Source organism: Amia ocellicauda, chromosome 18 (genome assembly GCF_036373705.1).
Source record: "Amia ocellicauda isolate fAmiCal2 chromosome 18, fAmiCal2.hap1, whole genome shotgun sequence".
Classification (NCBI taxonomy): Eukaryota; Metazoa; Chordata; class Actinopteri; order Amiiformes; family Amiidae; genus Amia; species Amia ocellicauda.
This window is the reverse complement of record NC_089867.1, coordinates 15,563,565-15,590,492: the sequence shown is the minus strand read 5'-3', so window position 1 is coordinate 15,590,492 and position 26,928 is coordinate 15,563,565. Positions and strand designations below refer to the sequence as shown.

Sequence of the window (26,928 nt, the reverse complement as noted above, 5' to 3'; positions counted from 1 at the left end):
GTTTAAATGACCTGTCCGTTCGGCTCACGCTGACTGATGGGCGTGCATCCATGAGACCAAGAGTAGGGTGCACGTCCGTTCTCCACTAGATCGGAGCTGGCACTTGAGTGAATTGACCATTAGAAAAACGGGACCTAGTCTTGATATTTCCGATTCCATTTCCATTGCAGTTATATACCTGTTGATTCACTCCATTATTTCCTGCAACAACAAAGCCGACTTAGCGGTGGGTAAATGCAAACCTGTCTTCCGTCTTAATATCTCTCTTTTAAATGTTGAGCGATCTCTCCCCTTGGAGCACTCTGAGTCACCTCAATCTATCAGCGTTCCACGAGGAAAAGGATGCTTTCTCTGAGGCGAGACTGATATATGTGACTCCCATCTCTGTGGACCAAAAGACAATGCTCTGTCTGAGATCAAACCTGGTGCTGAATGAAATCTTACAGCAAGAATCTGTGTTTTCCAAGCTCACAAAATGAAGGACGGTTACCTCTTCTGGCAATATCAAAAGATCTGTTCTTACTGCACAAGATCACGGCCTTGGAGTTATGTGGGAGAGAAGTGGTATAACATCATCCTTCCGAGCTATGTTTCCAGTTGTGGTCTGTGATGTTTGCAGAGGTGTCAGTTATTGACTAACTGAGCTGCAGTTGTAAGTTAGGAATGACTATCATAATGTTGATTCACTCTGTTTATATAATCTTTATTATTTTACACTTTGGTTCAGTAGTCTCCAAATATTCCAGTTTCTATAGGTATCTTCAATCAAAATTAAAATCTCAGAAAATGAGAGGACCTTGCGGTTTTCCAAAACCTGAGGTGGAGCTCTCTTTTCCATTACTGTAGTACATCTAATTATCCATACTCCACTCTGCAGATGTACTTTTTACTTATTTTTTCCCCTCCCTGAGAGACGGAAATTTTAACAGTGCCATGTCATCTGTCACCTCCGAGAACCAAACTGTCAAACTAAGCTTCGATGGGAGTGAAATGTAATTTTCTTAAAACCTAATAAGGCTCAAAGCTTGTGAAGACTTTAAGCACATCACAGCTGTCACAGGTTCCTGCACCAACATTATAGGAGTATAAACTGAGAGTTACAAGACAAGGGTACTTAGTCTCCCAGACCTTTGAATAATGTTTCAATATTTTAACCAGACAGGTATTCTGAATCACAACATCTCATTTACAAGGATGCCATGCTCACCTTGTTCTCTGCAGAACAGTTTAACCCTTTAAGTAAACCAACATTAGCTATTTCAGCATTATACTTTGATGTAAGTGTAGTGAGCGGAAAGACTAAACCACTTTCCTAAACCCAAACAACTAAAGTCTCTTATGATTGTACTGAACACACCAGCAATGGTAGACATTGTAGGGATTTGAACATCCATACAATGAGACCAACAGCTAAACTTTACGAGGAATCCTCCAATATTTAGTTCTTTATTCGGAAAATCAGGACATGATGACCGTACATAAGAGCTACTTCTATTTCAATATGCAGTGAAAATTATTACATTGTGTGTGTCGTCCATTGTCTCCACTCAACTGAACATGCTGTGCTACGACCATGAAAAAACACAAAGGGATTTAAATAAAAGAAAATTCCAATTCTCTACAAGCTGCCAATGTCCCAGTTTCAACTGCAAAGCAGGGCACCTTTCAAAGATCCATTCAAACACACAAATGACCCTTAAACAGCCACACACCTACCCTGTTAAAACAGGAACAACAGTAACCCTCTGCTTTGTATGTAACAAAGCACAGCTCTATAGGCTATCAAAGCACCTCAAGGTCAGCTGCCTTGTCCCAAATTCGACTGTGCCATTCATCGAGCCTGGCAAGACTGCCCAGAGATGTGTTGGCTCAGTGGTTACTGTGAACCGCACCACAGGTGGCCGATATGCGCTGTGCGGATGATGGTTTCAACAGGGCAGCGTTCGTAAACTCTACAGAGCTAACAAGCAGAGACAGCTTCTCAGTTGAACTGCAGGCACACTACATTCAAACAACATTGGGACACACACGCGTGCACACACACACACACACACATAAATAAATATATAAACCTCTGTGATGTTGCCTGAAAGAGAAACTCCAGAAATCAACAAAACACTGAAGACACAAAATAGCTAGTTGTTTTCAGCCTCTTAGTGCACACCCACAGTAGTGCACAGACAATACTGTACAATTATCACTGAAAAGCACTGATATTTTAAGCTGTTTGAAGACGCTATAAATATGGTAAATACATTGATTTGTTCCTAACTGAAATTCATCCTTCTTTCCTTCTGTGCTCTTCTTTATCCCTGTAACAGCTGAGTGAGTACAAAACAAACAAGGCAACAGAACCACACAAATCCCTACATGTCATTGTATTTAATTTCCAAGAAGGGATTGTGTAAAACATATTTGTGTTCTGTTCTGGACCGCTCTTCCTTCTGTCCCAATCAAGTCAGCACAGCGGCAACTGCAGCCCTGCATCTCAGCACCCTTGTCAATACCTCGGCAACAAATACAGCTGCGGAGCAGAATCAGGAACTCGTTTCATTACAGTCTGCCATTAGTGACTGATTAAGCTGGGTCCTTATTGTCCACTACACTGGGCACAGTGATCCCAGAGGTTAATAACCAGCTGCAATCAATTACCCAGCTGCCCTGATACTAATCAGCTGCTTATATTTAATTAGAACAAGCAAAATAAATAAATACAATTTGGAGAGGTCTTCTTCTGCACAAGACACCTGCAGGATTAATTAATAGGATCTTAATGGGCCCTCCAATAAGTTTGTCAAAGACACTTTGCTTATAAAACCCACTAGATAAGTGCTTATTGATCAACACATCTCTTCAGGACTGAGTAAATAGCGAGAATGTAGAACAGGTCAGACTTTTTTGTCTCCACGTTTGACTGTGCGACTGTGCGGCACTTTTTTCTGCATTATAGGAGTCTGAGGTTCAGTAAGAAACATTTTTAAATCTCTTTATAGAATTTAGGGGTAACCTAAGTGTGCCTTTATTAACATAATCTTTTTAATCAGAGATTTATTTGTTCTTTAACTAATGTTTTTTAACTTCCTTTTAAGATATATGCTCAAACAATGTGACTACAACAGTACCAAAACAAGTGAAGCTTATTATTAATCACTGGCTGAAGCTAGGGAACCAACTTGCAAAATATAAAATGTTTTTTACGAAGTGGAGCTGACAGAAATGGATCATTTGATCTTGTAAAGTTGCATCTGAACACAGGATATGCGGATAAAATGTAAGCTAATGCATAATACAGATATATATATTTGATTAACATTTCAAAAGCATATATTTAGTCCTAAAGGATGTCATCGTTGAGCATACCATTTCATTTCTTTCATGGGCGGAAGTGATACCAGTAGCTCAGATGAAAATGTAGACCTGTGTCCCATTGAACACGTGTGGGCTCCCCTCAATCAACCCCTTTAAACCTACATCCCCGAGAGCGACTCCGAGGCAGGGCTGGGCTGCAGCTCCACAGACCAGGATTGCTGATCTGAACCTGAGTGTTAACTGCTTTGTGTAAAGGCATTCAAATGCTGTGCGTGCTGTGTGTGTGGCTCCACAATACACAGCTGTTCTTTCCACACTTGGCTACCTGATTCTTATTTGTATTATATGAATGTGCAGAATATAACCAGTGGAATTAACTATAACCTCAAACACAGAGGTACAGTTAGAAAAAACCCAGACCGCCCCTGCCAGATTATGATTCCAGAATATCCACTAAACTGTGTGATAATCCATTGTCACTCATATATATACATATATACATATATATATATATATATATATATATATATATATATATATATATATATATATATATATATATATATATTTATTTGTTTGTTGGTTTATTTTTTTGGGCCAGAGTTAAAGTAAAAACTATTAGGAACGCCAATGACAGATAACTATACTGCCACAGAAACTTAGATCTCAAATAAACAATAAGTCAACACTGATCTAAAAATGTATACACAAAAGAAGAAAGGAACAAACAAACAAAGACGCTCAAGTCCCCCGCAGACAAACACAGACACGTGCTGCACTCCCCCAGGCTTCTCACCCAGGCCTGGCTAGCACGGCTCTGACTGGCACCAAAACTATACGCGATTACTACAATTAAAACCAGTAATAAATAAGATTCAGCCTTTAAATAGCGACTTCCCAATATGAATTAAGGAAACTGTACAAAGAAGGAGACCATCTGTCTCGCTTACGCACTGACTGCAAATCACTGGCCACTGAGAATGGACTTCCTGCATCCCCAGATATGGTGCGAGTTTCCGGTGTGCTGGCGATGGAGGGGGGGCTGTGTGTGAAGTGACTCACCAGCTGAACGCCCACACACAGCATCTTCACATGTGCACAGGCAAGAGCAGAGATGAGAGGCAGCTAGGTAGGGAGATAGATAAACTAATAGATCAATAGATAGATAAGTCAGGTCGTGCACACAGACAGATAGCTAGAGAGCAAGATTGATAGATATAGGTAATACAGATAGATTCATTTTGATTAATTTATACCTACACTCCTCTTCAATGTATTTCAATTAGCACAGTACTTGCAGAAGACACATGTACCTACATATATATACACATCTGATCATTTACAACACACATGTAGACAAAGCCCTGTGCATGCCATCCTATGTGATGTGTCTGCTGTGTGTTCATACAAGGCATCACCACTTGGTAGCATTAGGAAGCCTGATTGGCTGCCCACGGAGCGCATGTGGATTCCAGGCAGGAGGGAGCAGCGGCCTCTGGATGGACTGGAGTGAACTGATCTGCATCTCCCCCACAATCTGGCCCGGCCCTGCCCTGCAGCCAGGCGGAGGCCAGGAGCCCAGAGCCCCGGCACACAGCCTGCTGGTTTTCACACACACATCCAGAGGCTGCTGATGCTGCTGCAGCTCACACACAGGGAGGGAACACACTATCTCTCTCCCCCCATCTGCTACAGCAGAGCACAGCACTAACCAGTGAACAAAGGAATAAAAAGGATTTTTCACACATTACCTTCCTCAGGGAGACAGCCGTGTGTCTAGCAAGCAGATCAGCTGCAGCAGCTTAGAGAAAGAGCCAGGCTGACAACATCACGTGACCCACTTCCACCTGCTCCCCTCCACTGGTCATGTGACTTACAGGGAGGGTTCTGGGAAATGTAGTTTCTGGAGGCTGTACAGGTTCAGTCAGTGTTTCAAGGGGAAGTATGAACATCTCAGAATACAAGGAGTCTTTTAATTATTTTGTATGTATAGTCTCATCATTGGAAAACCTGTTCACTCATAGAGTCATTAGGGGAGTATATGAACATGAAAGTTACATTTCTCGAAAGAAAAATATTTAAAATAGAGTACTAATACATTACCAGGCAACCCAAGGACAACTGAGTCAGAACTGATTGATGCTTGATGGATAAATACATGTTTGAATGTTCTTCAAAACAAAAAACACAATTCCATCAGGAAATTATAACCTTTAACAGACTGGGGGCTTTGATAAGACTGCACTGTAAGATGAGATGACTGTGTAGTGACTATACTATATGAAATAACCTAATGCATTAATTAAGTTGCCTTGCTGACTGGGTTTTTGTGGTTTTCATTTAAACAGTGAATTGACAGCTTAGTGTCCCACTGTGTCTTCTGTAAATTCGTTTTCTTTCCTGTTACTCACAAAACCTTATTGTGACTCGCACAGCAGAAGCCCAGGCATTGTTTTCAGTGGTATAGCTCGGGGGGGGAATATGTTCCCTGCCCACACCCTTCTTATAGAAAGGATCACAACCTACTGTACCTGTCCATTGACGGAGACAACATCCTCAGATGTCAAACTGTCCCCGAAGCACCTAGTGGCATGTTTTCCAGATACTTTGAAAACTATAAAAGCTTTTAGTAACGCAAAGCGAGCGAGAGCGGATGTGCTGATGGAACCGAACGGATTTCAAGAGAGCGAAACGAATACAACTATGACTAGCACCATTACAAATGTCAGTGACACTGAAGCTACTACTGCTCCGGCTACAATAACGCCGACTGCCGCCCCATTTATTACAGATGACATCCTCCAGCTCCCGTCGATTCATAGTGTTATTATGACTTCTGAGGCGCTCGAGAGCAGCCTTTTCAATCTCATTTGGCGGTGTAAAACAGTGACAGGACACGGAACGGCCCAACAATAAATTATTAATGCCGCCATCTGCTGAATCCGTATCAGTCTGTCAGTGCAACTCAGTGTCACTCCTGCGGAAAAATCACAGGCCTTGACAGTCTGACACACATGGCTCTAAAACACATGGAACATGTCATGGTAGTTAGTGCAAGAGCTGAACTTTCACAGAAATCCGATGGGCGGTTAGTCGCTTTGGAAGTCTACAGTAAAGTGAAGACAAAGTGGTTACAAAATAGCAACCGAAAGAGTAACTGACTAGAGAATGAATAAATCATCTTATTTTGCTATTCTCCTTTTCACACACAAGTTCTTAATGATTTAGACACATGCAGACACCACTTACTTTTTTTCTTGTTAAAAAATGCCAAAGTGAACCTTCAATCTGAAATTCAGCCTCCTTAACCATTTAGCTACCTGCTCCACCAGGCAGATCAGACAGTGTAATTGAAAATAAATTCTGCTTTTGTGTGGGAATTAGCACATGAGGTTGGCTCATTGCATACTGAGAGGTTCACACAATAGTAATCCTGCTGCTTGTGTGTCTCTGTGTTCAGCAGCAACAATGGCAGAAGTGAACTTCTGATAGTGTGGCAACGGCACAGAACGGCTTCAGAATTAGACACACAGGACTGTCTGGCATTCAGGGTGAAGATGGTATGACGTCACTCTTGTTTTAAGGAGAGCCTGACTGTCTTAGAATGTTCTATCCTTTGTCTCCAACGTTCTCTTAATTTTCAAAACTCTAAATGAACTGCAATTAGATCTGGCTAGGACTCTCTTATTCTTCATCTAATTAAGATTTAAATATGACACTCTATTAGCTAAACACGGGCATGCATGATGTCAGCCCTGCAAAACCCATAGAGATGGCAAACACAGACTATCCTTTGTGCAGTTTAGATCATTTTTGAGTAAATGGTATTAGATTTAAATTACACTTTTGCATGAATAATAGTCATATACAAAGGTTACATGATTCACTATAATACCAGCCTTAATTATAGCTGCCCCTCTCCCAATTGGTGTTTCAGACACACTGACCCAATAGCAGGAGCATCAGATGGTGAGCATGCACTGTAACCCAAAATAACTGAAATCTGAAAGAGTCCTGTAATTTATTAGGGACTGGGTAACACTCTTGTTTCTGAAACTCCTGGGATGGGTTCGTAATGCGGTTGGATTGAATTAGGTACTGGTTTGGCAGTTAAACTTAACCTATATACTTCCCAGTTGTTTTAGTCTGGCAATTGAGCAGTTTTTGCTTGGGTAGCAATGATATCCTGATATATAGTTCTGAGCATTTAGCCCATGGCTCCACAGCTGTAGAGATAATGGCATGGAGGGATTTTGATTATATATACCCGCCAACAGCTGCTTTACTTGTTTAAGTCTGTGATGTTTACAGTGGATTATAACAAAAGAACACATAAAAGTGAGCTGCTTTTAACTAAAACAGTGTCTGTATTTGGTACACTTCCCACCTGTTGTAAAACTTTCATTTAAGAGTATCAGAAAAAAAGTTTTAATGTAAGAGAAACACAGGCATTATCTTAAAAATAAAACGTAACAAAGTGTAGAAAATTGAGCAGAAATTAAAAAGTTAAAGTCTCGAAGCAATATGCATGTTTGGAAACTGCAGATAACATTAAAAAAAGAAAACAAAAAAGATGAAAAGGAAATTAGCGATTTAATTAAAAAGGACTCTAGTTTGGGCTGTGAATATTGATTTATGCTACCGGAGTGATTTACACAATCTTTTTGCATTTATTGTTCCACAGGTTTCGACATAGAGAAGTGAAAGGTTAATACTGCCGGCCCATCGTGCTCAGTGAGAGCCACTGAGAGCACGGAGCTGTGGGGCTTTCTCCAGCAATTGCATTTCTCTGGGCATTAACTTTGGCTAAACTCCAGGCCACAGAACTGCACCTTTGATTGATGTAGCAAAATTATGGACTTCATAGGACCACTGGGAACCTTAAACACCTCAAAATGTTTAGCTTCCTTTGTTAATAGACAAGCTGGGCTCTTAAATCCTTCTATAATCTGTTCATCTGTGGGACCGTGAGTGGGTGTGCCCGTCCGTGTGACTTTCTCTGCCAGGGATCAAGGTATCAGTCCTGCAATCTTTTTATTGTCCAGCCACAGACAATCAGAACAGCGGTCGTATTGGGCCGAAAGTTTCTGCCATTTGGAAAGTCCAAGAGAAGGACAGCAGAGATGTGTAGTAACAGCAGGAAGGATTGATCTGAGTGACAGAGGCCACACAGCGACACACAATCTTCTTTTGCCCTGTAGCTGCAGAATCAAATCAGCATACCAGGGCACTTCAATCACATTCCCAGAAAATGACAATGGGTGTGGGGCAATGCTAATTATACAGAAATGGGAGGGGAGACAGAAACATGTTCAGTAAAATGAACTTTCAGTAAGATGGTTCCGCTTGCCTGTGCTTTGATTCACAGTTTATTTGTTTTAGAAGCAGTACTATAATTGTGTCCCTTCCCCTCCACCTGCTGTTGCTTTGGAAAGGACTGATGGCAATACATAGAAGGTGGGTTGCACTGTCTCCAGTCTCTCTGTGCCTCTGTGCTCTGGTATTCACAGCCAGTATGTAATCTCCACTCTGTTGTTCAGTCCAAACCCTTCACTCCTGTTCTAAGACAGAGCAGTATGCAGCTGCAAGTCACCTTTCATATCTGTAGACTAACCATTGACTTACAAAGGGAACTTTTCATGTCATTTCAAAGACAAAACTAGAGAAGTTAAGCAAAAGAAAAGAAAGAGACAAAAAGTACTTCTAATTTAAATGGGCTGAAAAGCACTTTACTCCTACCTGCAGTCCAGTTTGCATCCCAGAGACACTGGCTAGTCAGTTTTTTCCACTGCAGGGTATTAGTCCAATTGTAATGACAGTCCTGCTCGGGTGGGTTGCATCAACATATTTGTCTTTGTATAGTTATAAGTCATACTAACGATAGACACTCAGTTAATTTGCATAAAACACAATTTCTTTAGACTGGTCTAGTTAAGTCAATAATGCAACGCATTTAAGAAAAACATGGCAGACGCTTCTCTAAAACAGTGACGATCCCAGTTCACATAAACGTTTTTGAAATATAATGCATATAAATATATACTTTTGGGGACATTTTCTGAAACGTACACTACTGCACTCAAACACAAAGGCGTGGGATAAAATGAAAAAGTTAAAAGTGCCAACCCCGCTTTGTAAACGAGCTGTGAAAGACGTGCAGAAATTTCGGAAATATTTGCGTACGAGAGGAGGACCGCCCTAAAAACGAAAGGGACCACAGGATTGGCTGTTAATCTGCGGGGAGGAGTCTCGATGCTTTGAGGGTTGCCGGTGGGCGGAGCAGCGGAGTGTATGTGAGCCAATGGGAGGCTTGTCCTGTCAGCATCAGTGACAGTGTTGCTCCTCAGGTAAACTTTGTCAATGGAAAGATAGATTTCAATTAGTCATTAGCCTGGGGGTGAGGAGGCTAACATTTGAGCCTAAGTCTTAATCAGTCTTCATTTTTACACAACGGACTAACTTGCATTAGACTAGTCTTTCAAATTAAAATCGATGTTTTTAATAATGAACATTTAAAGTGAATGTTTGTTGTTATTAATGCTGTTGTTGTGTCTTTGTGTATATTAATTTATGTTGTGTATTTTGTACTATGCTGTATTACCCAATGGTATACGCATAAAATTCCCTGCGTGGGAGATGAAAAGTGACTAATCATCACTGTCTTGCTAGCATTCATATCGATGTGAAAAAAGGTTTTGACGAGGCCTGGACATATTTGTGGCCTTCCTCTCTGCTGGCCCTTCAGTCTTCACGGTGCTAGTGTATTCTGTTTGAACGCCCTGACCTCTGCCTTTCATAACATCACATTTTTGTGACATGGTGCTCTCTGATCTCTGCTTCACAGAGTGCCATTTAATTGAGCTTTTACTCCAATCTAATTGTTCAAATGAATCCCCTCCCCCCAAGAGAGTTCATGTCACTCTGAGACGGATCCCTTTTAAATAAAATCCACTCACTGGAAGGCAAAGCATCTCTGTTTCTCTCAGGTTTAAATGTATTTAAATTAACAAGATGCTTCCTGTGCTTCTACATGAAGACGCAACTTCACGCACAAGGATTATTTAGGAGGGCTTGAGAACAACTGGGAAATCCAGGGCTCAATCCATGCCGGGTTCTTGGTCCTGTAATGAAGGACAATTATGAGGGTCTGGAGAATGCTCAGTGAGAGAATAGAGAGATAGAAGTTTTCCTCTCAGTGCCTGATACCAACTTTGCAAGCCTTCATTAGTTATTTAATTGTCTAAACACATACATACATACACATATGGCAAAGGGAAAATATATCCAAGCTTTCATGGTTATTTTTAAAAGTGTAGCAGACAATTTCCAAAAGCATTGAATTGGCAGTTACTTCAGGGAGCACTTAATTTCCTGTCATATCCCTGTTATTTTATTTATTAAGACAAGGGGAGCAGTGCTTTCAAAACTGCACATTGAAGGTTATATTTTAATAAGGCACACACATAACTTGTGTAACATGTTGAGAACTGAGAGGACTCTATGTTAATAAGGGGGAGATATAACTCAGACGTTTCAGGGTGTGACGGAGGCTTTTTGGCCGAAATGTTGGTATGCTTCTGTTCGGTTCTTGCTTTAATAAATTGGTTTGATTTGACTTTGGAATTAAAAATAAGTGTTTCTGTTTTCATTTGACAAGAGTGGAGAGCCTTTTAACCAATGACATTTGGACATTTTTGTCTATTTCACCTGGAGAGTGTGCTGTCAATTGTGTAGGAAAAATTGACCTACAAAGTGACATAATAGCTGCATATACCTTAAAAGGAACAGGAGGAATGTTTTTGTGCAGTTATTTTGATAATGCAAACTATGTTTAAATACATAAAGAAATAATTACATTCTTGTGCAACAACAAATATTCCAATTCCATTCCCCAGGGTCTGGAGACAGAATTGAAATAGTTCAAAAGGGCTTCTGAAAGCATTAAATGTTTCAGTGGCCCATATTTGTCAGATAACATCATCCATCAAAGAACCAGATATTGTCTCTGAGAAGTCAGGCAAAGGGCTTCATTGTTTATACAGAATCTAAAAAAACACAAATAACAACACACACAAAAAAGACCTGACCTGAATCAGCCTATATCTTATATACCCAAATTAAAAGTCTGTTGCAATCCTTTCACTAAATTAATTAAAAGTCATACTTGGCATATATGGTATGTGCAGGTTTGAATAATGAAATAGAGAAATGTAAAGCTTGGAAATCTATTTAGAGCATTCTGGCAAATGAAAGATAAATTAAGTATACTTTGTGTTGCATGAGCCATACGAATTTGAAATTGGAGACGTGGTAACAAGTGAAGCGCGTGCTGTGATGAACCAAAAAATAAAAACACGCAGTTCAGGAGACAGGTGTAATCCTGAGAAGATAAAGAGCGCACTTCTATTGCGTGATACGTATTCCTGAATATTGCATCATCAAAACGATTCCCAAAGTACAACTAACTGCAACTGGTTTTACTCCCAAAACAATCACACTTTATCTAATTTTTTACATTGTGGCGGTGCTGTACAAGCATTCAATGTTATATTATAAATACCAAGAAGCTCAATACCATATCTATTATGCAAGTCAATTTAGGACAACACAACACATATGGATAAAAAAAAGAGTTTTCAGTAAGGCAGTGATAACAACTTTGTTTTATATTCATATGTATTATATATTTTCCCTCAGCAAGACAACTGTTTTACATATTTGGTTTTACATATCTGATTCCCAAACCAGTTTATGAAAAAGAAAATTCAGTGTTTATATGTGGATATAGATTTATACATATATGTGGATATAAATAGGTGTACAGTGGGGGGGAAAAGTATTTGATCCCCTGCTTATTTTGTACGTTTGCCCACTGACAAAGAAATGATCAGTCTATAATTTTAATGGTAGGTGTATTTTAACAGTGAGAGACAGAATAACAACAAAAAAATCCAGAAAACGCTTTTCAAAAACGTTATAAATTGATTTGCATGTTAATGAGGGAAATAAGTATTTGACCCCTTCGACTTAGAACTTGGTGGCAAAACCCTTGTTGGCAATCACAGAGGTCAGACGTTTTTTGTAGTTGGCCACCAGGTTTGCACACATCTCAGGAGGGATTTTGTCCCACTCCTCTTTGCAGATCCTCTCCAAGTCATTAAGGTTTCGAGGCTGACGTTTGGCAACTCGGACTTTCAGCTCCCTCCACAGATTTTCTATGGGATTAAGGTCTGGAGACTGGCTAGGCCACTCCAGGACCTTAATGTGCTTCTTCTTGAGCCACTCCTTTGTTGCCTTGGCTGTGTGTTTTGGGTCATTGTCTTGCTGGAATACCCATCCACGACCCATTTTCAATGCCCTGGCTGAGGGAGGGAGGTTCTCACCCAAGATTTGATGGTACATGGCCCCGTCCATCGTCCCTTTGATGCGGTGCAGTTGTCCTGTCCCCTTAGCAGAAAAACACCCCCAAAACATAATGTTTCCACCTCCATGTTTGACAGTGGGGATGGTGTTCTTGCGATCATTCCTCCTCCTCCAAACATGGCGAGTTGAGTTGATGCCAAAGAGCTTAATTTTGATCTCATCTGACCACAACACTTTCACCCAGTTCTCCTCAGAATCATTCAGATGTTCAGTGGCAAACTTCAGACGGGCCTGTACATGTGCTTTCTTGAGCAGGGGGACCTTGCGGGCGCTGCAGGATTTCAGTCCTTCACGGCGTAGTGTGTTACCAATTGTTTTCTTGGTGACTATTGTCCCAGCTGCCTTAAGATCAATAACAAGATCCTCCCATGTAGTTCTGGGCTGATTCCTCACCGTTCTCATGATCATTGAAACTCCACGAGGTGAGATCTTGCATGGAGCCCCAGACCGAGGGAGACTGACAGTTATTTTGTGTTTCTTCCATTTGCGAATAATCGCACCAACTGTCACCTTCTCACCAAGCTGCTTGGCAATGGTCTTGTAGCCCATTCCAGCCTTGTGTAGGTCTACAATCTTGTCCCTGACATCCTTGGACAGCTCTTTGGTCTTGGCCATGGTGGAGAGTTTGGAATCTGATTGATAGATTGCTTCTGTGGACAGGTGTCTTTTATACAGGTAACGAGCTGAGATTAGGAGCACTCCCTTTAAGAGAATGCTCCTAATCTCAGCTCGTTACCTGTATAAAAGACACCTGGGAGCCAGAAATCTTGCTGATTGATAGGGGATCAAATACTTATTTCCCTCATTAACATGCAAATCAATTTATAACTTTTTTGAAATGCATTTTTCTGGGTTTTTTTTCTCTCACTGTTAAAACACACCTACAATTAAAATTATAGACTGATCATTTCCTTGTTAGTGGGCAAACGTACAAAATCAGCAGGGGATCAAATACTTTTTTCCCTCACTGTATATTATGCATTTCAGCACCTCTAATGAACAGAATGATTCTACATTAATCTTAATTACATTTTAGTGCGTCAGAATTCTTTGTATAATGTCACATTGGGCCATACATCCTCTTAATATCAATTTGAGTATCTCAGATTAATTTATAATTAACTGGCCACTTCAGATGTCACAGACAGTCCAGCTTAATGACAGAAGAGTTGGACACTTGCTGTGTTGGGCATAATGGGCTCCATTGTAAAAGATTATGTAAAACCATTAACAGCCGATGAAATTCCATCGCTCTCTTTCAGATCTGGATTCTTTCATGTCTCATAATATATTTTCAGAATCGCTCGTCTTTTTAATGTTACAGACAATTATCACTTGATGGGAGCTGGAATATTGTTGTCATTCTTTTAATATTTGTAGTTATTATTACTCTCATTTGTACTCTCTCGTTATTAATTCTTGGTAACTGTCACAATATATTCTTTCCTGGAAGACTGTGACTGCAAAACGTAGGTCACAAAATTAGGTTTCAATCTAATCTAATCTAACCCAACATTCTCTTTTAACTTTAAATTTTTGCACAACTTTTCATGGCTTTCCACTTTTAAGATAGAGACCCCATGGATATATTTTCTATGGACAGTATTTTAAATACTAATAAACATCCTCCATTGGGTTGAATCTGAGTCCTGTGGACAAACCAGGTGAAATAGATGAAGATGAGTTTTTATGAAAGATGGTGAACTGAGCTCTTTCTTGAGACATCACTGGGTAGATCCACACAAATCTTGTGATATCCCTGTTCTTCCCCATCTCCATCTCTGCCAGCTTCGCCCCCTACTCTATCCAGTGTAAGACCAGGAGCTCATGGGCTGGAAGCAAGCAGAAACCAGAAAGGAACCCATGCTTGACCCCAAGAACAATATTGGTCTCCACAATGGTCTCCTTTGCATCAGAGGTAACAATCACCTACACTCAGTTTCAGCCTTTATAGAAAACCTCTGTTAAAATCTGTCATGCTTGGCATTCCATCTTGGTAATGCAATTCAATAATCTCAACAATCAATATGCAGAGACCGTTTCAACAATAATTAAAAAAAGAAAAAAGAAAAAAACGATGATTAATAGCCAGAAAATGGAATGTCAATACAGATTTATTAAATTTCAGCAGAAGTAGAGTGTATCAAGGTGCCTCCGTCTTAATAATGAACACTAATTTATCTGTTATTGGTAGCTCCCTTGAAATCTCTTTCATTTATAGGCGGTCAGACAATCCTAAGTGTAGGAGAAAGCTTCCCTTTTGTATCTACCCTTATACTAAAAAAGAAGTTGCCAAAGTCATGTTGTGGAGGCAAAGCTTGATGACTAAGCTAAACCTGACTGATCATGATGGCCTCCCGTTGTAAATACTCAAATGTATTCAAATGAAAACACAACTAAGTAGCCAGGCGTGTGAGATGAACAGTATGTTTGGGATGTGGGGTGAACAAGGGCCAGACTCTCACTGTTTAGTTTTAATATCTTGCTTTCTACTGAGTTGCAGCAAAATGAAGTATCATGTCCCTGTTGTAGTTTGCGAGGGGCACTTACTTTGTGTCGATGATTAAATTGGTATAAAGAGGTGAAGTTCAGGCCCGTTTCCCGCTGAACACCTAAAAATGACAAATGCGATCGTGAAGTTTGTCGCGGCATCCCACTGAACAGAATCTGAAATGAAGGATGACCTGAAAGCATTCCCTCGCTGCGTGCCATTTGTCTCTTTCGCTGCGCGCTGCCTTCATGCTCGGGAAAACATTTTAAAATTCCCATAAATAAAATACACAACAAGGTTTAGCTGGGATGCAAACACTACACCAGCAAGCACAGCTCCCTTAAAATGATTTAAACTTGTAGACTCTCTGCCTGCTGAACCCAATGCCTGTTCAATCAACATACAGTTTTCTGCTATTGGGAGGTAAAGACACGGAATATAAACCATTTGAACTGGCCCACACCTCTCATTAGCATGTTAAGGCCGACAATTTACAGACAGATAAAGGGCTCATTTCTTCACACCGCTCTTGCCTGTATCTGACAAAACATTGATTAAAAATTGTGAAAAAATTCACATTCAATAAATTCTGTAAATCAGAATTAAAACCCCGGCTTTAACATGGCCTATTTAAAAACTGTAATTGCTACGGACAATATGTCCTCTGTTTGCAGACCACTGCAGGATGAGAAAGTACACACGCTTCAGGTTTTCATACTGCCTAAAAATAGTGTTCACATTCAAGCTGATTAAAATGTATTTTCTTCTTCACTTCCCTTTGCAAATCCCACTCATCTCCCCTGTATCCCTTATTTACCTATTGATTTACTGTTTACCAGTTGGAGATTACAGATAGAAGACATTCGCTGTTTTCTCCGAGAGCAGAGAGGAAATGGTGTAATCTCCAGTTTGTAAACTAATATATGCTGTATTGCCTTATTGGCAACAATGAGAAGTGGTCAGGCTCCCTGACCTCGGACTGAACCCCCATTAACCTTTGTTTTTAATGGTTTAAAGTATTAGTTCTAGATGTCAAATATTAAGCAGGATTTAAGAAGGGTAATAGAAAACAAACTGTGCAGCCATACAGAGCAATACCCATGAGGGTAAAGCCCAGTCTGATTGAACATGTTCATTATACCTCAGTCTTTGATAAAATAAATGTGTACAATGCCACATGACAGTATTTATTAGTTATATAAAGACCATGACGAAGGTGTTTTTTGGAATTGTCTATTCATTCATTAATTTATTTGTTGGATCAGCTTCAATTTGAATATATCTGAAAAGATATTGGAAATAAACCTGATGAAATAAATGTGATATTGATAAACACAGTACAGCTTTTCTTAACAGAAACATGGTTATGCAATGATCAATTATGTACTTAATGGTGTCACTGCATTTATATATATATATATATATATATATATATATATATATATATATATATATCCATCTCTCCCTCCCTCCCCCTCTCTCTCTCTCTAATATATTTATATATACCTTATTTGGTCTTGAGATGAATATTGTTAAACTTGGCAAACAGATAGAATAAATAAAGAATCCACATCTACACATTTGGATTGAGCTTTTCACTTGTCATGGCAATGCATTCAGTCAGGGCTGCTTTTTTCTTTGCTAAGTGAAGGGAGTTTACTTGAATTAATCAATTATTCTTGTTGGCAAAAGGCAGCTTAGTATCTGGATACACTACACAGAATGAGAAGTAGTATATATACTGAAAGTAGTAACAACTGCTTTTGTTCTCTGATGACAGGCAATGCATTGTGATCTTTACAGAGCTTTACTCACTGTACAGTATATTAAAGGAAGCGGAAGTCATAAGAACATAAGCAAGTTTACAAACGAGAGGAGGCCATTCGACCCATCATGCTTGTTTGGTGTCCATTAATAACTAAGTGATCCAAGGATTCTATCCAGTCTATTTTTAAATTTTCCCAAATTGTCTCTTCAGCCACATCGCTGGGGGAGTTCAGATTGTGACGCCTCTCTGTGTGAAGAAGTGTCTCCTGTTTTCTGTCTTGAATGCCTTGAAGCCCAGTTTCCATTTGTGTCCCCGGGTGCGTGTGTCCCTGCTGATCTGGAAAAGCTCCTCTGGTTTGATGTGGTCGATGCCTTTCATGATTTTGAAGACTTGGATCAAGTCCTCACGTAGTCTCCTCTGTTCCAGGGTGAAAAGGTTCAGTTCCTCAATCTCTCAGTAGGACATTCTCTTCAGACCTGGAATAAGTCTGGTTGCTCTCCTCTGAACTGCCTCTAGAGCAGCGATATCTTTCTTGAAGTGTGGAGCCCAGAACTGTCCACAGTATCCAGATGAGCTCTAACTAGTGCATTGTACAGCAACGGTCAGTTATAGTCCAGTGAGCCGTGATACAAACCAAATTACTGTGCTAAACTATCTCAAGGTGATGAGCTGTTTAAATGTGTAGTTTTTGGGTTTTGGTTACTTTGTCTAAATGGAAGCCAATGAGTAAATCAATCTGAGTAAAATAAAATCAAAACATATACAAAACAAACAATACAAATAAAAAATAACTTCTTAGATGCAGGGCCCCATACTTAGAGACTTGTGTGCCAACAGATCAATTGTACTGACCTCCAATTAACTCTTAATTGTCCTTCAAAAGCCTGACAACCACCCAGATTGATCTAACTCTGACCAATCCCTACAGAATGCCTAGTGGTCCAGAGCAGGACACTAATGCTACACCGGAGAGAGGTCCGTAGTATTGAGCCTAATATCATGTTATCAAAGTCCATTCCCAAGGCCAGGCAACACAAATAAATAGGACATGGAAGAGGGAGTAATGTTCTAAATTGAGTGGTAAATATTTGGAGCTGTGAGTGACAGGGAGTCAGTCACCCATGAATGGCAACCTGGAGAGAAAGGAGCAGACAAGGAGCGTGCGAGGGAGAGAGCGCGTTGTCTGGAATTATTTATTTCGGCTCTCAAAAAAGATTCACTACAATGGACTTCAGGTTGACTCGGATGGAGTCCCCTGAGAAGGATTCACAGCTGACATGAGCTGGAATCTGACTAGAGCTCTTTAAAACAAAAAAGGAAGCTTCTGTACCAGGAGCCAACCACAAGATGAATTAAAGCAACAGTTAATTAAGTGAAACGGTGTTCCCAGACTTTCCCAAGTACATGGATCTAATTTTGGTTGTGCTAATGAGTAGCTGCAGGTTATCCATTATTTTGTAGTAAAAGTCTGCCACCAGGTGACTTTGTGCAGTTCGAAACTTGTTTTATTCATATGTTTTTTATTAGCGTGTCAATATTATGTTGAATTATCTGGAAAAACTAACGAACTAACTAAATAATATATATGTATGTATTTATACTGTGGTGCAGGGGTGGGAGGGGTGCAAAATGGCTGCCCTGAAAGTCACTACATCCCCCAGAGGCCACTGGGCAGATTGTCTAGCTGTCCTGTCTATTGTAACCTTTCTCCTGAAACCTGAGTATGCAATAATGAGTGTAAAACTAGAGAAAAACACGTTATGGAGGAAGATTATGAATGCACACACAACAAGGAGACGAGCCTGTCTGAACTGTACCTGTTTATTGAGATGTCTAATTCAGGAGCACTGCTCTCCAGTGCCCAGCAGAGGCAGGGGCTATTTTTTAATTGAGCGTCTTTGTTGCTGAAATGACACTGGAGTAGCACTGAAGGACTCTTGAGTGTGTTGGTTATCTGCTTTTGAAGACAGTAAGAGGGACCAGAGAGACCGTTCAAAAGCCTTCATCGTCCTACTCTCCTCCTCCTCATGTCTCCAGTGCTGAACACCCCAGTGTTCTTCAGCTCTGGAGAATTGACTATTTTTACCTCAGCTGAAGAGTAAACAGGGACATAGAACTGTCACCGTCTGTGTCATCAGGTCTCTCGGGAACAAACATCTGCCTTTGTCTTCTTCTAATCCTACCCTGCTTGCCTGTGTGAGTGAGTCTCTGTGGACCTGCCGGTTTAACCACTAGACCCTGTCCATATGCAAGCTTTGTCCTCTCTATCAGAAGGAAGACTCTTCCCCTCCAAACTAAACAAAAACACCATCAAGTTTTAGAACTGGAATTTATGAATGCTCTATGAGTTGTGTTTTGGATTTGGTGGCTAAATATGAAGATCTCACTCATTTATTTTAAGAGTACCTGCAGATTCTCTTCTTATTTCGATTTTTTAAATCTCTTTTCAGCTGCCAGCTCTTTAGCTGGATAGAAGGAACATATCTTATGCATTTAAGTATCTCGAGAAAGGAAGTCAAATGCTTTGGGAATGTACTAATATTCTTCATGTCTGCACTGAAATAGACCAAAGAGAGGATTTGGTTGTGAAAATCTATTCAGTATCTAATTCATACGCACAACAGACACACATGGAAAGGGCCTGGCAATACAATATGTTAGTGTGTAAAGAAGCATTTAGAAAGACAAATTGCATTTATACTTGTAAGTGCGGTGGATTCATTATGCAAGTTCTTTCTGGGTCTTTTTTTTATCTATGGAAATATGCATAGGGTATACAGTAGCTACAAAGCAAATTTTATAAGAAGTACGCAATGTTTTTCATGGGATGCTTTGGAGTAGAATTCCTTTAAGGTTAAATACAGTATATTGTCTAAAGTAGTTGTGTAAAATAGTTAAACACTGTGGCATCTGCTATACAACCAATTGCTTTTGAGCAGCACAAGCCTGAGTCTGCTCCACTCAGATCACTGTGCTCTCTCTTATCTGCCGCCTGCAGCTGGAGAGTTTTTGTACAATCCAGCGCCCTCTGGAGGATATAAGTCTCCAGTTTCTAAAGGACTGGTGCTCAGAAGCACAATGGCACAGGCAGCCAAAGACCGCAAGCCAAGAAGAGCCATGGAGAGGCAGGGGACAGGAAAATGAGCTATAGCTGCTAGCACTGAATTAATAGGAGGACAATCCCTTCAAGGATGGGTACCTGCCTGGCCCTGCTCCCCACAGCTGACCCTCACTCTCAGCAGGAATATCCACGTGCCATTATAGTTCAGGACATGTATTAACATATCAGATCTTAATTTGTATGTAAAGCGCATTGAAATCTTTTGAAGAGGCATGGTTTTAATATATATATATATATAAACAAATACTGAACCTGCTATGTTTATATAGGTTTAGATTTTCTGCTTTATGCAAGAGTAGGTCTATCTTGGCTTATACAATTTAATATATTATGTAGAAGGCAATGCATAGTTCCAACATGAATTAAATATGCAACACATATGTCCACTCCGTGAGCAATGTACCACATACTGAACAGAAGGAAGACCCTGCTGCAGATCTCGGAAAGCAAGTGAAGCCAAAAGATGGGGGTCCTGACAGACTAGAGTCCTGCAGAAAAGCTCCTCTCTGCCCCACAAAGAATGCTGGGAATTCTGCATTGCTGATTCAAGAAACAAACCCTTTATTTGTACTATAAAAAGCAGATAATACAAACCATAAACAGGATTAAAAATAAATAAAGTGATTAACGAATTTATGCATTTATACAACTAGGATATGAATTAATTATTTAAGTTGAAGACGAGGAAGATTGATAATAGTTTGTTAATTTACTGTTCAATTACTATCTGGCTTATGTATGCAGCGCACACTGACTGTGGTGTAATTACAGGATCCTGTCTCAGCTGACGAGGAGTAGAGGGCTGTAGTGAGAGTGTTTACTCAACCCAGCCCAGAGACTCACTGCTGCACTGGCAGCCTCACCCGCCATGAGACAAGCCAGCGGAGATACAGAGGCGATCCTCTGAGTTGGAGGAGCTCGTCACGATTGCAGGCTTTTCTAGGAATGAGAGAAACCCCCGGACAGTGCCAGCTCACAGACCTAGGGAGGGCAGCAAACTGGGGGCACTGTGACCCTGCTTAAACATCCCAACATCCATCATTGGAAAATACAGCTCTGGATCGCAGGCGTGACTCTAAGTCAATTTTGCTCCAACAGTAAAATTGTATTGTGATAAACTTTTTCCTTGGCTAAGCAATGCTGAGAAATATGAGCATCTCAGTTTCTTTGCAGCAGCAGTGTCTGTCTCAGGCAGAGCGTGATCTTTAAGTAGTGCTTTGGTGAGCTGCGCTGTTTTGCAACTCGGCTCTACACAGAGTTTTAACAATACGGAGGCCTTGGGCGGTGGTGGATTTTCCAATCCATTCTGTGTCAAATTTTTAATTCCTTCTGTATTTTTCACTGTACTTGAACAAAATCGATAATGCCATTATCAGATTTAAAGGGAATCGGTTCTGTAGCAGAATGCTTTGTAAAAGCTGTAACAAGCCAAGTCTGAGGATACAGACACTTTGCTAGGTCAATCCTTCATGAAGACAATTTCCATGCTGCACTGGAGGCTTCACTGTATTGATCAAAGTTGGAGTTTATTCTGATAAACTCTTCCTGCATTTCATTTGATAGTATTTTTATGTTACAGTCATAATTTGCAGACCGAAAAATATTATTACAACTTGGAAATGGGAATTTATAAATTACATGTCAAGGTAAAAGTTGGAGGCAAGTATATCTACATGTATAGTACACTGCATAGAAGCCTTTTTGAGATTTAGAAAAGAGCAAATGGACTTGGATAAAGGTAACTTTTTTGGTCTCATTTCGTTGCTCATACATTGAGCTCTTTCAACAGGCTACAGGTGTGGTGTCCAGGCTTTAGCCCACACTAGGGTTTAGGAGCATAGCTGTAAGATAAGTGGGTGATAGTTTTACAGAATCAGCATGCCACTAATTGCATGGGACACCAATGGATTTCCTGTCACAGAACTGCTTTATGAATAAGACTAGAAATGCTTTGTACTCCAATGAAGGGCAGGATTGATTGGTTTAATTATTAAAATAAAAATTAGCACTAAGCTGATTGCTGAAAGATCCTTGAATACTTAGTCACAGTGGGGTGAGGAGTCAATTAGATGACCCCAGCACAAAATATGAGCATTTTGTCCAAAACTCTCACCATTAAATGGAAGGATGATAAATTAATAGTTTTAAATAGTAATATATGTCCAGTTCATTTTTTGTCAGGTTTGTATGAATGCCTACATACCAGAATGCTTTTCAGGAAAATAAAAATAGATAAATAAATAAACTAATTATATACAGATAGATTCTATTTTGAAAACATATTTATCTCATTCTGCTTGGCTTGGTATGTAATGTAATAAGTACACTGTGAGGAAATGAGCAGTCAGAGACAGTAAACAGGACCGCGGTGGCCAGTGAAGTATTGACATATTGATTTTCGCTGCAGCATATTAAAAGGGTGGTGATTAAAACAATATTGTTTGCTCTGAATGCCAGAGTGACCAGCTGTGAAACACAACAGTCCAAACGGTTGTGTCTGAGTGGAAAGGTTACTGTATGACTGCTTTGTGAAAGGTTACTGTGATTTGGACCACTGGAGCCCATCAGATACCTGTCAATGCAGGCTACACATGTGTCCATTCTTCTGTCATGTCACTTGAACTGGTCTGCTGGGCTTAGAGGGTGGCCCAGACTTAGGGGCGGTGAACTACATGTATAACAGTGTGTGAAATGAAACTCTTATGCTGACATCATTCCCTCTGGTTTTCTCACAACGTTCAACCCCCCACATCAGAGGACTGGTCTTTTGCCATAGTGGCTTTGTTGCTCCTTTGTGGATGAAGCACTCGGATGTATGCTGCTGAAAGAAATCACTGCTCTAGAGGCAGTTCAGAGGAGAGCAACCAGACTTATTCCAGGTCTGAAAGGAATGTCCTACTGAGAGACTGAGGAACTGAACCTTTTCACCCTGGAACAGAGGAGACTACGAGGGGACTTGATTCAAGTTTTCAAAATCATGAGGCATTGGCCACATCAAGCCAGAGGAGCTTTTCCAGATCAGCAGGGACACACGCACCCAGGACACAAATGGAAATTGGGCTTCAAGGCATTCAAGACAGAAAACAGGAGACACTTCTTCACACAGAGAGTCGTCACAATCTGAACAAACTCCCCAGCGATGTGGCTGAAGAGACAATTTGGGAAAATTTAAAATCAGACTGGATAGGATCCTTGGATCACTTATTTATTAATGGACACTAAACAAGCACGATGGGTCGAATGGCCTCCTCTCGATTGTAATCTTTCTTATGTTTTTATGTTCTTATGACACTGTAGACAAGGAGGCAGAGTTATAATCTAAACCTTCTCCATGTGCATTAAGGGTGGCGAAAAACAGCACTGCAAGCAAGCACATGGGTTTACAAGCCTATCCAACACTCATGCTTCAAGGAAGTGTAAGTAGATAATGAAGACAGAGTATACATTATAAGAGGTGCTCTCTGACACCACCCCCATGAGACCACCTCATTGCCTTTGAGAAGGATCGCTCATACTGCTCTGGGTGGCTGAGGCTGGTAGCCAGGATACTTGAGAGACTTCCTCTGGACCTTCCCCCAGGTCTCCATTTTGTCGCATAATGTTTTCTTGAAAGCCTTATCATTATCTCCGACACTCAGCTACTGTCTTCTATCTGCAAATCCCTTACTTGCCCCTCCCTATACAACATTTGATATTGTATCGTTCAGACCAGTTGGATTAAGTTGCCTAAGCCAACAATTCACCATGGATGCCTATTGTCCTTTGACAGGCACTGAAAACAGCACCCCCGAAGGAACTGTGGACTCAGGAACATCACAGGAAGATTAGGAGTTTAAATTGAGTTTGAATGAGCAAAATAATAGATTGCGGCAGCCTGTGATTTTACCCTGAACTGTGTTTTACAACCTCTAGTGCCCCGCATGGTAATTACTGTATTCCAGCAAAGGGACCTCTGGGCACTTTTCCTATGCAAATCCACATTTAGGCTTGAACATAATCGCATGTTTGAACTAGCTCTTGCTCATAGTTACTCTGAGGAAACATTTGAATATCCTTTGAAGTTTCACACAGGAGTTAAGAAGGATTATTAACCACGTGCGCTTTCCTATCCATTGTCCTGCCGGTCATGATAATTAATATAAGCAGTGTTATTTACACATCTAAGGATCTTTATAATGTCCAACCGTGGATTGGGTGTAATAGGATTGGGTGAGGGTTGATTGAGGAGAAGTGGGAGTCCAACAAAACTTGGCCAATTTCATTTTAAATTCTCACTGTGATCACAGCGATCACTGTCTGTGAACAGATTTCATTTATTTATTCATTTGACACATCTGCTTTCTAGATTAAAGCCTGTAGGCTCAACATTTTTCTTTTTTACATTCATGTTTCAGAAAGTTACATTGCATGTATATTAATAATTTGCATCTCTGGTCAGGTTTCTGTGGGCAAATACAGCTCACATACAAAGACAACAGTGTTCTTTGGTTGTCCAAACTGGAAGAAATAATAATAATAATAATAATAATAATAATAATAATAATAATAATAATAATAATAATAATTAAATGTGTATTAGTGTTATTACATTGATACTACATGGTTATTACCGACATGTTCTAGAAGGGCGAAGATAAAGAGGCATCGCAAAGTGATTTTAAAAGTCTTATTCATGAACTTAAATCACTCGATTTATATCTTTATATGTGCAAAAAGTGGACACGTGATGCCAATTATATAAAGCCCTTAAAGTCAGTTAATTAAGTGACTCCAAAAAAGTGTTTTACATTGCAACAAACTTCTTCTTATTATTTTTATTATTATTTTATTTCTTGGCAGACGTCCTTATCCAGGGTCACTTACAACATAAGTTATACCATTGATTAAGAGATGCTGTGTGTACTTTAGTGCTTTGAACTAAAGTGTTCTTCAAATCTGGTCTCTGAGGGTTAGTTAGATTTTCTTTTTTATTCCATATTGGTTCTTAATTAATTAATGAATTAAGTAAACAACTTATTCACTTAACTAGTGCAGACTAGTGTGGTCATGGGTCTAAAACAATCTATAAAAGCTGCTGGAGTGGTGTACTTCAATGGTGAATTGGTGGAACACTGCACTGCTTTGATAATGCTGTGATGTTTAGGTGACTGTAGCCATGGCTCTCATACAATTAAAGATTGAACTCGGCTCTGAACTCTGAACTCTTTCACTACCTTTTTCACTTGAACGTCATGAAATGCCAAAGCAAGTGTTAACACTAGATATGAGAAAGCATCTCTGTCTCAAACCTCCACAGGTTGGAGAGCGCATACACACAGGGGCCCTCGTCCGCACCCTGAGCCCTGGCGCTTCAGACCCTCACTGTGGCAGCCCCCTGTGCTCTGGCAGCCTCAATGAAAAGGCTTCTCTGTCCCTCGCGGCCTGCAGGAACAAACCGGGAATTCATCTCCACACTAATTGGTTATTTTCAGGGTGAAAGGCAGCGCAGTCTTTGGGAATTACAGGCCAGTTTGGCCTCTTTTCTGGCACATCATTCATTCTCAGCCTGTCCTGTGAGCTCATGGATTCACAGCTCTCTCCTCCGGGCTGAGCATCAGCCTGTCTGACAAAATATATATATAGGACAGATAAAATAAATAGATGCATGATTGGGTATGTGTGTTTTTGTGGTCGCACAAGTGGGGTGAGAAAAATAATGTTTGAACACATGTAATCATTTCAACTGCTGTCATTTCATTATATGCTATTATTGCCACACATTGCCCATAAAGAAAAATTGTGATCTTGTTCCATTCATTCAATTATTCAATTATTTACAGGTCCTGTGATGCTAATGTGTCTACTGTCTGTCCACAGATCCACTTTGTCTCCAGGTAATGTGATAAACTGGGCAGAACATGCTATTGATTATTACTAGTGGAAATAGACGTAATTGCAATGTCACAATGTCAGCTCTCTGATGCTAACGCTGAATAATGGGAAGTACCCTGTTAACAAGACAGCCAGCAGAATGAGCTCATTTCTAATGTGTTTGTTTGTTAGCACTGAAAATCAGCTAACTAACCATGCAGATCCCTCAATCTATTTTTTACATTAACTGTACGGTGCATGACTTATTGCATCCTCAAACCCTCGGAGGTACTGCTGCATGAAGGGAACCAACCTGAAGCTTCAGTGGATGTGCAGTATTCCTAATGTGTCACAACGGCAAGTATAAAACAATGCACACATTCCAAAAGATCAATACATTCTACTACGCCGCTGCTACAGAAAGCAAACGCACAAACAAGCATCCAGCCAGTGTCTCTCATTTAAAAACTTAGAGCTTTCCTATTCCTTATTCTGTCAGGTGAACTTTAAAGACTTGTGACAGGTAATACAACAGCCCTCAGTAGCTGATTTATCTAATAAATAAATCATCTCTCTAATTGTGCTAGATATTAACAGATACAGGAGAATTTGAAATCCCAATCTTACACCAAAATCAGTCATAACAGGTAAAGTGAAGGGTAATGGTTTTATCAGTTTTAGTGTTTTTTAGCGGTAGCAGTAGCAGTAGTAGTAGTGGTGGTAAGTAGTAGTAGTAGTAGTAGTAGTAGTAGTAGTAGTAGTAGTAGTAGTAGTAGTAGCAGTAGTAGTTATGATAATAGTAACAATAATAAATTACTTGACTTTTTTAACTGAGAGTACTTTCTAAGGTTATGATTCTCAGAATACAATGCATTATATATGGATGAGGAAAAGACTGTATGTTCAGCAAATCGCCCATTTAGGTAATAACATAAACGATGTGGAAAAGCATGTTTTCTAAAAAAG

At 40.1% G+C, this 26,928-nt stretch overlaps 1 protein-coding gene across 1 annotated transcript in view; it reads right to left on the bottom strand.

Moving 5' to 3' along the window:
- tsnare1 (T-SNARE Domain Containing 1) overlaps positions 1-5,152 on the bottom strand; it is a 148,788-nt gene extending 143,636 nt beyond the window's left edge. The window contains exon 1 of the mRNA XM_066691190.1: positions 5,061-5,152. The gene's annotated coding sequence lies outside the window, so the exon portion shown is untranslated. The remainder of the gene's footprint in view (positions 1-5,060) is intronic.
- Between the last annotated feature and the right edge of the window lie 21,776 nt (positions 5,153-26,928).